Source organism: Ictalurus punctatus, chromosome 6 (assembly GCF_001660625.3).
Source record: "Ictalurus punctatus breed USDA103 chromosome 6, Coco_2.0, whole genome shotgun sequence".
NCBI lineage: Eukaryota > Metazoa > Chordata > Actinopteri > Siluriformes > Ictaluridae > Ictalurus > Ictalurus punctatus.
Window position 1 is genome coordinate 33,592,080 of NC_030421.2, and position 16,438 is coordinate 33,608,517.

At 38.5% G+C, this 16,438-nt stretch overlaps 1 long non-coding RNA gene across 1 annotated transcript; it reads left to right on the top strand.

The window, feature by feature from the left end:
• The first annotated feature begins 6,611 nt into the window (after positions 1 to 6,611).
• On the top strand, positions 6,612 to 8,870 carry LOC128632900 (uncharacterized). The gene is made up of 3 exons (XR_008396520.1): positions 6,612 to 6,724; positions 6,832 to 7,152; positions 7,287 to 8,870. It is a non-coding gene; the product is annotated as an uncharacterized LOC128632900 (long non-coding RNA).
• The last annotated feature ends 7,568 nt before the right edge of the window (positions 8,871 to 16,438 follow it).

Consider the following 16,438-nt stretch of genomic DNA (forward strand, 5'->3'; position numbering starts at 1 on the left):
CCCATTCCATCGTTTCAGCTGGGTAGGTCACCACAGCAACTGACTCGAGACAGCTTGTTGAAGTTGAAGCTAACCACACTGCACATTCATATTTATATGCCCCAGAGTAATTGATGCATTAGACAGCATGACAGCGCACGCTTCTGGGTTATCAGTGACTTTGTTTACTTTGGACAGGTGTGTTTTGTTTGGGTTTCTGTCCTGTCTCCACCCCTGTTGTGTTACTTCCTAAATGTCTCAGCTGTTCTTGTTTCCCACTTTGATTTCATTTAGTATTTATACCCCTCAAAATATTGCGTGTCTGTACATCACATCAATATGTGGGTCTTCCCCAAACTGCTGCCACAAAGGTAGAAGCACACAATTGGCTAGAACACCTTTGGGATGAACTGGAATGCTGACTGCATACCACACCTTCTGAACTGACATCAGTGCCATAGCCCACTAATGTTTTTGTGGTTAAATGGGCACAAATCCTCACAGCCACATTCCACAATCTGGTGAAATGCCTTCACAGAAGAGTGGAGGCTGCTATAGCAGCAAAGTTGGAACAACCCCATCTCAAATGGTAAATGGTCTGAACTTATATAGTGCTTTTATCCAAAGTGCTTTACACTGTGTCTCATTCACCCATTCACACTCTCACACACACACACACACACACACACACACACACACACCAGTGGTAGCAGAGCTGCCATGCAAGAAGCTAACTTGCCATCGGGAGCAACTTGGGGTTCAGTGTCTTGCCCAAGGACACTTCAGCATGTAAAGTCGTGTGGAGTAAAGTAGAGTCATGTGGAGTCACGTAGAGTCATGTAGAGTCTTGTGGAGTCATGTGGAGTCACGTAGCGTCACGTAGAGTCTTGTGGAGTCATGTAGAGTCATGTGGAGGCTTGTGGAGTCATGTGGGGTCATGTGGAGTCATGTAGAGTCATGTGGAGTCATGTGCAGTCATGTGGAGTCTTGTGGAGTCCTGTGGGGTCATGTAGAGTCATGTGGAGTCATGTGGGCTGGGAATCGAACCATCAAACCTACAAGTAGTGGACAACCCGCTCTACATTAACATATTAATGCCCATGGTTTTGGAATGGGATATTAAACAAGCACATTTTGGTGATATGGTCTGCTGTCCACAAACTTTTGCAGATATTATGTTTTTTTTTCCAGTTCCAAATGCTTATTCATTGATGGACAATCGAACACGCATACAGCAATGCCAATATACATATTTAGTATGTTTTATGAAAATCATTATAGCAGAATTACTGCAGAAACTGCATCATCAATACAATTGCGTAGGCAATTTAATGATCTGTGAACGTCTCATTTACGTTGTTTAATCATGTTTTTTTTGTTGCCAGCTGGTATGTGAGCTGAATGATTAACCTCATGCATTTTTCCAATTTCTCTTGGGTAGCAAGCTAGCAACACTCTGAGCTCAAGGATAGTGATGTGATGAGTACAATAGGAGAAAAAAGGTAGATCTTTCAATGATAAATAGCAAAAAAAAAAGTCTATATACAATTTTATGTTATTATGTATGTATATTTGTTTTATACAATTTTATGTGGTTGTACAGGTTTAAATAAGTTTACAGAATGTGTTTTGTGATATTTGTAACTTATCAATATGTATCAATATCTGTTACATTAAAAAAGAAATCTCTGCTTTTAAAACAGCATTCATTTGTCCATTTCATGTGCTTCTACTATTGTGAAGTAGAATTTTGCGCAACACTTTTTATTTAACTATATATAGTGTACGACACTCTACTATACTTATAAAAAATGTTCTTTAACGAGCCACAAACACGAGACAACAATTACACACAGGCATTCTGAGCGTGTAACTTTAACTGTATGTGTGGAAATGTCAAAACATGTTTGTCTTTGGCGTTCAACAAACAGATGTATGTACGTGTGCCCAGGTGTCTTGCCTTTCTTTGAAAAGTTACTTTGCAAACCAAATTTCTAAAAAAATTTGTTGAATGCAAATGATGTTTCAGAGAGATCTGAGAAAAAGTAGTATGAGATTGTGCATTATACAATTCTCTGTTAAAAAATTAAAATAAAATACAATAAATAAACAACTTTTTCTTTAGTGGTAAAATAATCCAATCTGATGTTATTTCAGTGTTACTTCAGAAGCGTGAACCAGTTGAATATATGTTGGACTGTGTACATTTCTATATAAACTTACACATACAGTATCTCACATACTGAAGCAGAGCATGATCAGTATGCAGTATTCCAGCATGATAACGACCCCAAACACACCTCCAAGACGACCACTGCCTTGCTAAAGAAGCTGAGGGTGAAGGTGATGGACTGGCCAAGCATGTCTCCAGACCTAACCCACCATCTGTGGGGCATCCTCAAACGGAAGGTGGAGGAGCACAAGGTCTCTAACATCCACCAGCTCCGTGATGCCGTCATGGTGGAGTGGAAGAGGACTCCAGTGGAACCTGTGAAGCTCTGGTGAACTCCATGCACAAGAGGGTTAAGGCAGTGCTGGAAAATAATGGTGGCCACACAAAATACTGACACTCTGGGCCCAATTTGTACATTTTCACTTAGGGGTGTACTCACTTTTGTTGCCAGCGGTTTAGACATTAATGGCTGTGTGTTGAGTTATTTTGAGGGGACGGCACATTTACACTGTTACACAAGCTGTACACTCACTACTTTACACTGTAGCACAGGGTCATTTCTCCAGTGTCGTCACATGAAAAGATATCATCACATATTTACACAAATGTGAGGGGTGTACTGACTTTTGTGAGATACTGTATACACATTAGTTTTCAATACTACATTGTGCACTATGAATTAGATCAACTGAAGGTACATGCTCTGTAATATGGATTATTATTTGCACATTTTTACATGTCCATGTACACTGAGTACACTGAGTTATAAAGCAGATTCTTTTCCATAGCAAAATACAAAACATGCAAAAAGGGCATGGCAAACACTTCTGTAAGAGTTCATAAGCTTTCAATAGGTTGGTAACAAAGAAGGGCAATTTCTTTTAGCACAAGTTCACAAATAATAATACAAAACAATTTAGAAGGCTAATAAATATTCCATGGCATGTATATGAAAGTTGATGGAATAATATGGAAGCTAATTGGTACAATTAATTGTGAAGCATTGTTTTACATTTAGTCTGAAGAGTCCAGTCTATAGTCCTTCGGGGGGAAAAACACACAAGGTACACATGTTTTATACACCGTGGTGTTGTTCGAATCACAGTAAAACACTCAAAGCATTTGACACGCATAGATTTGAATAAGAATCTTGTGAAATGTGATTGTCAGGACATTGAGAACTTGGCTTCCAGTCAACAAGAATATCTTTATTATTCTCTTTCACACAAACTGAAAAATTTTGGGGTTTTTTCCCTATGAAAAATAATCCAAAACCAACCACCTATCAGTGTATGCAGCTTTTGAAATGCTATGCCTGCAGGTTTAAATGGAGATGCTAATGTTTCTATGGTGTCTGAAATACAACTTACATGCCCCATGTGAGGGCATTAATATAGACTTTAGAATATGTGTATGTATAGAATATGTGTAAGTATGTATAGAATTCTGATGTAATGTTGTAATATCATGTCTGTAACTCACTCTCAGTGGGGAAAAAAGGTAATTCAGCTTCTCAATGCAACCTCTGTTGTTCCAGACACATGTTTGGTGATGTGAGCTCCACAGAGCAGTAGCTCTGAAGCTCATATCAGCTCCAGACTCACCCAGAACCACACACCGAGTGTGGGCATGGGGCAAAAAAAGTGTAGGAAATCCTACAATAGCCAACCTGCTTCACCAGATTAAGAAAAGAGATGACTATCATGATAATGAGTCTTTATTTATCACGTATACATTACAGCACAGTGAAATTCTTTTCTTCGCATACCCCAGCTTGTCAGAGCGCAGGGGCAGCCATGATACAGCACCTGCTGGAGTAGACAGATTTAAGGGCCTTGCTCAAGGGCCCAACAGTGGCAACTTGGCAGTGCTGGGGCTTGAACCCCCGACCTTCTGATCAGTAACCCAGAGTACTTGGATATATTTGAACAAAGTTTTAATTTTTGCCGCAAATTACATCAACAATCATGATGCTTCCTTCAGCTTTTAAACTTCTGTGGTTTTCCTCTTCAGTAATACTAATCACTTTCAGAATCATGCTGAATTAAGTCTTTATTTAAAACACATGCAAATTGGGATTTAAAACATGTTGCTATAACAATTAATTGAAGTGAAAGATGTTGAATGTAGGAACCCAATATGCTTTCCTGTATATTATAAAATGTGTGAATGTATTAAACACATGTATCGTAACAGGTATGTATTACTACTGTTGGTTTAGCACTCTTAACTCTAACACTCCTTTTCTTTTGTATTTGTTTGTTTTTCATTCAATCAAATTTTAAAAATAGCTTGCACACTTACATTCATATTAATAGGAGTTAAATACAAAGGCACTGCATACCTCCAAACTTGTGGATGTTGTGACACTGACATTTAAAACAATGTGGATGTGGCCACATATACCCAATTTGGTTACTCTTCTGCCCTGGATCCATTTGTACCATCATTTAAATTTGTGATTTGTAAATGTACTTTGTTATTTAAAAAAGGGCCTCCAAACAAAGCCTAGTCCTTGAAGAGCCTTGAGGGTCGAGGCTCGCCGATCTGTCAACAGATGTGTCAGAGAATAATCCGACACTTTGACAAATCTGTAGGTTTTTGGGCATTTCACCTTCTACAGTGCAAATTATAATTAAAAGATTCGAGGAATCCGGTCACATGCGTAAATGGCGAGGCTGAAAACCGTTTCTGAATGCGCATGATCTCCGATCCCTCAGACGTCACTGTGTTAAAAACCATCACGAGTCTGTAATGGAGATCCTGACATGCGCTCAGGGATACTTTAATGTGCGGCTTCGGTTTGCATAGTAAAACCTTAACTTGCATCTGTGGATTCAGCAGTGAATGGTGTTGTCTGACAAAGGTTTACAACACAGAAGCTCCGCTCACTTCTCTGGGCTCGGTCTCATCCGAGATGGTCAGTAGTGCAGTGGAAGCGTGTTTTGTGGTCCGACAAGACAACATTTCAAATAGTTTTCAAAAAGCCGTCGTGTTCTCCGGGCCAAAGAGGAAAAGGACCATCCAACCATGTTTGTTTTTTTGCATTTTCCATACTGTCCCAACCTTTTCGGAATTGGGGTTGCATTTTATTTATAATGATAATCTAGGCCTCACACAAAAACCTACTCATAAATTAAACTCTTTAATAAAACTAAGTTCTTTATACTAGTATAACATACGTAGCCACAAACAATAAGTCTACTGAGTCAATTCGTCTGATTATCATTCACAGAGCCCCAGGGCCATATTCAGATTTCCTTGGTGAATTTGCAGATTTTTATCTCTAACCTGGTTGTTCCTCTAGACATTAAACATTAATTGTTGGCAACTTTTATATTAATTTTGAGAACCCAGAAGACCCTCTGAGAACAGTGTCTCAGTGAGAATTGTGTCTATTCTAGATTCAGTAGGGGTTAATCAGAACGGAGTAGGACCCACTCATAATGGTGATCACACTCTTGACTTGATACTAACATACGGATTAAATATAGAAAATATAGTCACACTTCGGCCATCTGCTGTCTTAAACTATCTCATTATCTCAGATCATTATCTCATCTCGTTTAATTTGCGTATTGATCGTAATATATGCACCTCGCCACCGCATCAAACGTACATTCACATCAGCTACTGCACCGAGTTTTATCAATAACCTCCCAGAGACGTCAGCTATGATTTTATCACCGTCTGATATCACAGAACTCGATCAGATGACGGAATGCTTAGAGTCAACGCTCCACTACACGCTAGATAAGGTAGTTCCACTTAAAAGAAAACTAATTAGAGAGAAAAGGCTAGCACCCTGGTATAACCATCACACACACACACACACACACACACACACACACACACCTTAAAACAGACCACTCGACAATTAGAACGTAAATGGCGTCAAACCAAATTGGTAATATTTCAAACAGCTTGAAAGGAGAGCCTCCTGAACTATAGACAATCTCTTAGCGATGCTAGAAAAGCATCACTCTCCACCTTAATAGGGATTAACAAAAACAATCCTAGATTCTTATTTAATACTGTAGCAAAATTAACTAGGAATAAAACCACCACAGAAACAGGCTCACAATCACAATCATTACATATCAGCGAAGATTTCATGAAGTTTTTCACTGAAAATATCAGACAAAAATACAGACCGTTAATTTACAACCAGACTGTTTTATAACCAACCCTGTAGATAATAAAAATCATAATATAACATAGTTTTTATCCATTCAGTTAAATAATAAAAAAAAGTTTTTAAATCTATGTCAGAAAGTTACCACGAGAAATGTAATGTTAATATAAATTTTAATTACACAACATTAAAAATCTTAAAAGACACTTCATATAAAACGGGACCTACAGATGCAGCTAAAAGGCGGACACTTGATAATGAGCACTCCATAAAAGGTCGTCTCGTTTTGCCTATGCTGAATACTGTGAGTTAAGCTCACACAGCCGTGAGTAAAGCTCAACAGAGCTCGGACAGCGTAGAGCAATTATGAAGTCACTCATTCCCTTTTTCCTTCTTCTGGTACTTTGTGGGATGGCTGAAGTGCTATCAAGCCAAAGGTATTTATGTTAATAAATACATGTGCTGGTCTATGATTTGTGTTCAATTGTATATGTCTGTTTGGAATAGTGATGTAGGTTCCTTATCTTATTCTTTCATGTTATAGAACCTTAATAAATAAAAATATGACCTGGGAGGAAGCTCTACGGTATTGCAGGCAGAATTACATTACCCTGGGCTATCCGATAACACCAAACCAACCAAGCACATTTGATACGGATACAGCTCAAACGCAAACCGTCAGTGTATGGACGGGCCTGCGCTTCCTGGATGGAAAATGGTTCTGGGTGGACGTCGATCACCTGGAGATCCCGTTTTCAATGCCCTCATGTCCAATCCAAAACTACCGCTGTGGAGCTCGCAACAACAAGACACAAGTCTGGGAGAACGTAGACTGCGATGAGAAGCTTAATTTCCTCTGCTCAGTGTGAGTAATGCTTGTAAAATCCACACGACTGTTTTAAACCTGCAACAACAGAAACACTTTCAGCTCCTTTTAAATTTAATATTAAACTACATGCAATGAGACCTGATAGATTTTCTTTCTCTCTTTCTGAACAGAAGCGTCTAGGACAGCATCCTTCCAGAAGAATTTTTACAAGACACAGAACTATTTATTCAGAGCTACTGTAGATCTGTTGTATCTTTCTGTAGTAGCTTTCTTTATTCATTTTTAAATATAGTTTGTTCTTGTAATTAAGAAAATACACAAATTAGTCATTGCTATAATAGTGAATGGGAAAAATAGAACTCTGCTTCATTGCATTTTGCTCCTTCCATTGAATATGCATATGTAAAACATCCATCTATCCATCCATCCATCTATCCATCTATATAGCAAAGATGCCTTCAAAATAATGAAATGAAATGTTTAAAGTAAATTAAATTAAATGTTACAGTTAAAAAAAAAAAACCTTATAGAGCAGTAAACAGTAGTAAATGAAACACAGTCAATATTTGGTGTGACAAAAAAAGTAAAAAATTTAAATGTAAATAGTAGTCTCCGGTACAGTTAGTGCAGTTTTATAAAGAAATGAGCTGTAAGTGTTACTGAGCACGTTGCAGAACCAGACACGGTTCTTCTGGAGACTTTGACTGTCGCACTCGCTTCTTATTTCTGCAGCGAAACCCAGCAGCCTTCATTATGGTTTTGTCTGAAAAGTGTCTCTTAACTCTTAATACGCTGCTTTCTTTAATGACATACGCACATTTTCCCGTAACATTTAATTTTGTGCTGGAAAAATAATGTTTGGGAATCTAAAATGTTTGTATACTGACTCAGTAAAGTAGACGTCATAAAATAAAAAATGTATAATAAAGTTTGTACTAAAAAAAATTGTGTGCCTAAAAGTTTTGCACAGTACTATATATATATATATATATATATAACCATGTATAATTTTGTGGCAGTTGAGGTTGATATTAGGAATATTAGAAAAAAGGGTATATTTGAACATCAGATGGTGCTCCCTAATTAAACCATCAGCTTTAACACAGTTCTTCACAAAGCTATGACTCAGTCAACACCATCATTAACACAGCAATGAGGTTTTAAAGTCATTTTAGAGACATGGCTCAATAAGTTGTATCAGATTTCCCATATTCTATAGTCACAGTGTTTTAGCCATAAAAATCTAATTTTATAGACATAATTTAATGACAATCATTTCCTTTTTGAATAATAATGTATTAATTGAAATTACTGCTGCCCACATGTGTAAGTTTTATTCATGGAATAATGCTATTAAAATGATGTGTACTACATTTGTTACGATGGGCTGCAGGATATATTGCCATTTTCTGTGTTTAATTTATTATTAGATAATCACATTTAGATGAAAATAATTGTTGAGCCCCAAATGTATACTAAATAAATGGATATGCTAAATTATTTCCGTTGCAAATAAATGAATAGGATTCACATCTTTATTGAGTACTGGAAAGAGCACATATAATAGTGACAGAAGAGCCAATGAAATGATAATGTTCTTAATAATTACATTGTGGTTCTCTCTCTCTCTCTCTCTCTCTCTCTCTCTCTCTCTCTCTCTCTCTCTCTCTCTCTCTCTCTCTTTGAAAAAGTTTAATAAAGTATTCTGAGACTTTATGGCCTTTATCCTTCAAATTCCATAAAGTGGCTTTGTGAGCCATGTTCACACACAGATAGAACTGTATTATTCTGATTATCTGATAATACTATGATTATATTATTATTATTATTATTATTATTATTATTATTATTATTATGATATATAAATATCAATTACTGCTTGGTTTTATAAGATGCTAGCTGACTTTTTTTTTTAAATTAAGAAATCTGTATACATATATCTTATTAAAAATCTGTAAATGGTATAACTCAGGAGAGAAAGACATTTTGAGAGTGTTAAGACTACATTACGATCATAAATGTTTTTTCAGTAAGTTTTGATGTAGAATTTGTAAAATACAAAATATTTCAATTTAATTTCTAATTTATTTATTTTTTTAAATGTAATGTTTAAAACTACAAGGGGCTCCTGAGAGGTGCTGCATGCCCTACGGTGAACCGAAACAAAAGCACCCAGGTGAGTTAGTGAGAATGAGAACTAAGGAACAAACTTAGGTTAAAACTTGCACTTGAAGTCTTAAGAAACGTTTGACAGCCGATTCAGATCATGAATATTTATATGTTAATTAGCCAGAGTGAAACATAGCCCAGACATATGGAATAGTATGTGTGACTTCCTGTAAGTTCTGCATAATTATTTACAATTTATCATCACAACTGAGAGGAAAACATTACTGCACAAAAATCTAATTTAAAGGAAGTTTTTTTTTTTTTTTTGCACTGATGTGTATCTGTCTGTGTGTAAACGTAATCTTTCTAAAAAACACCCCAAACGCCCTTTTCCGGGGGACGGCAGCCACACCCCCACCTCCCCGGCAGCTGCCCCAGCACCACTGCCTCCTCGGCACCGCGGCGAGGGCTCTCCGACAGCGCGTCACTCCTCCTTCATGGGTTTCGTGAACAAACACAACAGAAACATAAAGCGTGTCTCTCTCTCTCTCTCTCTCTTTCTCTCTCTCTCTCTCCACATGTAGCTAGAAGTAATCTTTCTGATCTCACAGTAACTCTGGATGGTCTTTTTGCTTCATCATGTGCAGCAGTTGGAGTGATTATTGACTCCAGTCTATCATCTGACGCTCATATAGATAATATTACTAGGATAGTCTTCTTTCATCTCAGAAATATTTCTAAGATAAGAAATATAATGTCACTACATGATGCAGAAATACTAGTTCATGCTTTCGTCACCTCTAGATTAGATTACTGGAATGTCTCACTGTCTGGATGTTCCAGTAGGAGCATAAACAAACTCCAGTTAGTCCAGAATGCAGCTGCTAGAGTCCTAACTAGAACCAGAAGATACGACCAAATCACACCGATATTATCAATACTGCATTGGCTCCCAGTGAAATCACGCATTAATTATAAAATACTATTACTGACCTATAAAGCACTAGACGGTCTCACACCACACTATCTAAGCGACCTTTTGGTCTTTTATGATCTGCCACGCCTACTTAGATCAAAAGGTGCAGGCTATTTGTTGGTACCTGGAATAGTGAAGGCTACAGCAGGGGGAAGAGCTTTCTCTTATAGAGCCCCACAGTTATGGAACAGTCTTCCTATTAGTGTTCGGGACTCAGACACAGTCTCAGTGTTTAAGTCTAGGCTTAAAACATACTTGTTTACTCAAGCCTACCCTGACTAGACTTTCTGTTACGCTAAGCACAGTCCTAATAATCTTTTCTCTCCCTCTCTCCTTCTGTTGAGCCACACACGATTTTATGGAGATACTAGAGATCCTGATCCTCTCTGCTCTCCGGACCTGTCTGATCCGTTTCGAATGTCCTGCTTCTGGATGGAGCTCTCATCTACTCCAATTCCAGACTGCTGGGACTACGGCTGCTCCTAACGCCATACAGACTTCATATAAATCCATAATGAACTTTTTCACATTATCTGTTGTTACCCAGATGAGGATGGGTTCCCTTCTGAGTCGGGTTCCTCTCAAGGTTTCTTCCTCTTAAAACATCTTAGGGAGTTTTTCCTCTCCACCGTCACCACCGGCTTGCTCAATTGGGATAAATTTGCACTTTTAATATCTGTATACCGTGTTGATATTTCTGTAAAGCTGCTTTGAGACAATGTCTACTGTAAAAAGCGCTATACAAATAAATCTCTCTATCTCCCTATCTCCCAATAACTAGCCAGATCAGTGTGAGGTGTGCATCCTCACAGCCTGGCGTCGCCCTCCTCCTCCTCATCACACACTAGAACTCACAAGATCTGTTCTAACAAGAAATAGTTTTGTGTTGATGCACTCTGCAACATATTCAGAGTCTGTGATATGAATTTAAAGGTTATAGCAACATTTGCAGGGGGAAGTGCCTCTTATTCAGAGTTGGGTTGGATTATTTGATTCGTTCAACAATATATCTTCCACACTTGTGATTCAGCAGCTTATAAAATAGCACTTGATCCAGCCCATCCTTTTCTTTTGCATTTCTTATATCCTGCTCCGACAGTTAATAATTCACACAAATTAATGCATCTGCGAGATACAAAACCAAGGTCATGAAATCGAAACCTGGGATCTTGGCAATTTTATATTATTTATACCAGGCTAGAGTACAGCTCTAGGTTTCCAAAGACCATTGCCAACTCAGTCTTGTCCTCACAAAATGAACTCAACCTTGAGCATCCCGTAAATAAGCCAGTAACAGGTGGAGTTGGTGGCCACTAATTACAGAGAGGCAACTCTATGTCTCCCTCTGGTGGTGGGTCAGAGCCAGGCTAGTGGCCTGCCCCTTACAAAAAACATAAAGCATGAATATAACTTCTAAAAAAAGAAATAAATAATAATAAAAGAGACACCATTAACAGTACATGATTCAAACGGTTTTAACCTGAGGTAAGAGACATACAAAAAGAGAGAATACACTTTTAAAAACATATAATAAAATATAGCTGCAAGCAGCAATGGCGGATTCCTCCTCGAGATTGCAGACCATTTCCGAATTGACATGATAGAGAATCCCACAGAGTTCAACAACATTTCAACGCATTTGGCAGATTTGAAGTTCACCGTTGTAGTTTTCCCCAAATGATCACTGTAGAGAAAACTCAGTGAGAATTTTGGAGAATTCCTTCCTGCTGATACAACGCTACTTTAACATTATTCTTAATTTATTCCTGCTGCTATAACATTATTTTGAATGAATCTGTGCTGCTATAACCCTGTGTTACAACTCCGAGAACACATAATACAAATACAGGCTTTTTATGAAGACGGCGGTAGCACATTGAGCCGCTTAAAATAATCACAAACATCAAATCTCACCAAATACAATCACAAAAGATTACAAACTAGAACGATGAAAAAAAAAACCTCACAAGCTTCTTCCAGGCTTTACACAAACAGAATGATTCAACACGTGTTCTTCACTGTGGTTTTGGTTTCTGTCGTGTCTCCGCCCCCGTATTGTGATTGGTTATTTCCCTCATGTGTTTTCAGCATTCTCAGCTGGTTCTGTTTTCCTCGTCATTAGTGTGTCTATGTACACTCTTGTGTTTGTGTTTTACTTGGTGAAGAGCACGCTCAGTTGCGGTTTGTCTCTGACATCACCGAGCCTTGTTTCTGTGGTATTTGTTCTGGTTCTTGACTTTTATCCTGTTGCTTTTTCCTCGCCTTGTTAAGTCGGTTTGCCACTCGCCTGACCATTGTCTGTATTGAACTCGTTTTTTGGATTTGTTTACCTGTCTCTTTAATAAAGCCTTAACCGCGATCATACACAGGACTTCAGTCATCGTGAAACAGACTTTTATTCTTCTGCTAGCGATTAAGGACAGAAATAGAGGAGGGAGAAGAAAGGACCTAACTGTGTCCTGATCTCTCATGAATGTACCGCTTAGGCCAGCATTTGCAGAAAGATTGTAGATGTCTTTCATCAGATGATAGTTCTGTTTTAAAGATAAAAGCTGGTGTGAGGTGTACCTTAAAGCCATGCTCAATGACTCCATGTCCACTGCAGACCCAAGGAGACGTGAACACTCAGTGCTATTGCACGATGAAGTCCTCCAGGATAACACTGATAGAAGCAATGGGTCCAGTGTGCATAGATAAATCCAACCACATCACGACAACTGCGATACCTCATCCTCAGAAAGTTAGACGAGACTGATGTATATAACTCTATCCAGGAGGACTGGCTTCATTTAATCCAGGTTTCTGTTAAATACACTACATTAAACTCCTGATCAGTGATAGTTTCATTAACAATAAGCCCTTTAGATGTAAGCGCTCTAATAGTTAACAGTCCTAGTGTCAGATCAAAGGTTTCGGCGGAATTTCAGTATTCTGGATTTCTTCATGAATTTGCAGATTTCATCTCAAACCTGGTTGTTTCTGTAGACAAAGCTTTAATTCTTGGAGACTTTAATATTCATTGGGATTCTGGTTGTGCAGAGTACATTCTGTTCGCCTGTTTTTGACCGTGCCTTTGCTTTACAGTTTTGATTTTGTTTGCATGTCTGCTTTAAATAAAGCGGATCTTTACAACTGCGCCGCAGGACAGAGTAGTGCAATCACTGAGGAGAGATGAGCTTCTGGAGTTCATTCATTTCTTTCTCTTAATATAAATATATTGTTTTTAATAAGAAAAGAATAGTTAATTACTTATATTTCTGGGCTTCCCCAAAACTAAAGCTTTATCGCATTCAGGGGGTAATTTGTACCCTGGTCATCCATATCAGCTACTCAGTAGTGAAGTGTGTACATGGAGTAATGTTTTGTTTCAAAATGAAGAAAGGAAAACAAACAAGGAAACAACTTTTTATTATATTTTTGATTTATTATTATTTTTACTAGGAAAGTAATTAATATTTCATAAGAATATTTTAATAAGAAAATATAGTGACATTTTTAATTGCACTTTTCTTCTGCATGTCAGGTCAACTCTGGTATCAAACATGCAGTAATATGAACTGTCATGATAAAATTGTGGTGTATTTTTCATACTGTACTATGTCCCCGTTATTATATTTTTCACATGGATGGTACTCTTCGTCCCTGACCTAGTGAACTAGCATGATGTGCTGTGATAGAGACTTCAGTGCAGCTCTGTAAAATGATGTGGAATAAGTGTTAAATGTTGTTAAATGCCTTGAATGTAAAGTGTAAATGAGTTGAATGTATGCTGTGTTGTCATTTAATAAAAAGAAAATTGTAACAGCTGAAAATCAGTGTGGAATAAGAGGAATAAAACACTCGGGGACGTGCTGTTATACGGAAATAATCACCTTCAGGGTGGTATCAGTACCTCCACTTCGTCACACCGCCCTGTTGCTCAGTATTTTCACATAACACACATGTGGTGATTATTACTATTATTATTATTATTATTATTATTATTATTATTATTATTATACTTACATATAGTTTCACCTAACACTGTTTTTACCCACAGAACCCATCAGTGTGCCTTCAGTTTTATTTCGTTAAACCTTCAGAAATCGTTGCATTAGTGTGTTAGCGTCTGTGATCGCACCAGTCATCTCTCAAGGGTGTGTAGTCAGTAATCCAGGATTATGGAAGTACTTTGGTGTTGTAATAGTCCTGACTGTGTGTCAGAAAGCAGTTCAAACGCTTTGGCAAAGAACTCTGTCGTTAAGGTGAAGCTGTTCCTGCATCATTAAGTTAAATTAGCTCTAACACACACACTCTCTCTCACACACACACACACACACACACATACACACACACTCACACTCACACACACACACGCACACATACACACACACTCACACTCACACACACACACGCACACACACACACTCACGCACACACACACACACACACTAATACCTCAGGGTCAAGTGGAGCCATAACACTGGCTCTAACACACACTTCTACATAAAACCAATTAAAAAGTCATTATGGAGTGTGTGATGGGTTACACAGCCACATCATCACTCAGAAAATTGTGCGGTTATTATTCCACATCTTGTAAGTTTCCATTTGATTTACAGAATATTTGAAGGTGGTTAAAAAAAATATTTATTGTGTGTCAATACTTAATGTAGAGCTCTGTTGGCTGTAATTACAGCTGGGATCGTATGTTCTCTGTCACCTTTGCACATGTAGATCTTGATATTTTGCCCATTCTTCTGGGAAAAACACTATTTAATGTAAGCCTTTTCCCCTTCGACTCTGCGGTGTTAAGTTGAGAATAGTAGACAATGGGAGAACGGTTAGCATTGTATTCTGAGTGATTATGTAAATGAATTTTAGCTCTACTGAAGACAGTGACGGGGGAGGAGCTGATGCCGAGGTTGGTGAGCTTGGAGATCAGCTTGGATGGGTTGACAGGGTGTAGAGGCTGAGCTGAAATCAACAAATAGCATCCTACCGTAGGAGTTATTATTTTCCAGGTGGGTCAGGGGAGAGGACAGTGCCATGGTGATGCCGTCCTCTGTTGATCTGGTGTGGAGGTACATGAACGGATGAGGATCCAGTGTTGAAGGCAGGCAGGATTTCAGATGGGAAACGATGGGGGTGAGGGCAACAGGACAGAGGTCACTGAGGATCATAGCAGTGCCACGATTTGACAGCTGTTTTGAAGTGGGTGTGGACCACTGCTTGGGCTTAGGATAGGTTGAAAATATCCATGAAGATATCCAAGCCAAGTGCTCAGCACCAACCCTGATCACCTGGCCTCGGATGCCGTCAGGGCCAGAAACTTTACATGCATTCACTCTGCTCAGGGTGGAGCACACATCACTGGTGGAAAGATGTTGAGCTCTTCAGGGAGGGAAGCATCACTGATTAAGGGGAAAGTCTTGATAGGTTTGTAGTCTGTGAAAATGGCTGTAGTTCCTAAACGGTTAATGTAATATTTTTTGTTAAACCTATAGAATTAAAGCTGAAAGTCTTGACTGCTTCATTTCAAATCCATTGTGGTGGTGTACATGCCAAAAACTGTCCCAATACTTATGGACCTGACTGTATGTATTTCTCTTGCACAGCTGGAGAGTGCCTGAGCCTCACAACAAGCATTTCAGTGCACATCTGTCCTGACACTTTGTGCACCTGACAAATGAACGGTTGCTAAGGTATTTCTACATCTTACTGAATTAGGTGTAAGGTGTACTTATTATTTATTTATTTATTTACATTTTTTTTTGGGTTGTCATCCGAAGTCATTTGTTTGTTTGTAGAAGTTGAGGACCACACAATTGTTAATTAAACCCTGAGAAATTAAAAAAAATAGAACTGAAGGAGGGTGTACTTGCTTTTTCACATGGTTCATAGTACTTCATTTTTTTAGAAGCTCAGAGCTCTAGAGCAGATAGTGTGTATGTGTGGAAGGTGTGCTCTCTCTTTCCAGAGTGTGACACACACACACACACACACACACACACACATACACACGGCCAAACCACGGTCTTCCACTTCAATCTGTAAGGACCAGACAAGACCTTAAGTGTGTGTGTGTGTGAGTGTGTGTGTGTGTGTGTGTGTGTGTGTGTGTGTGTGTGTGTGAGTGTGTGTGTGTGTTATTGAAATGTCTCAGTGACATTTACTGCAAGGGCAGAGGGGCTTTGTCTTCTGTCACATGAGGTTAAAGCACATCAACACTTTATGCCCATACTCCATCTGTTACAT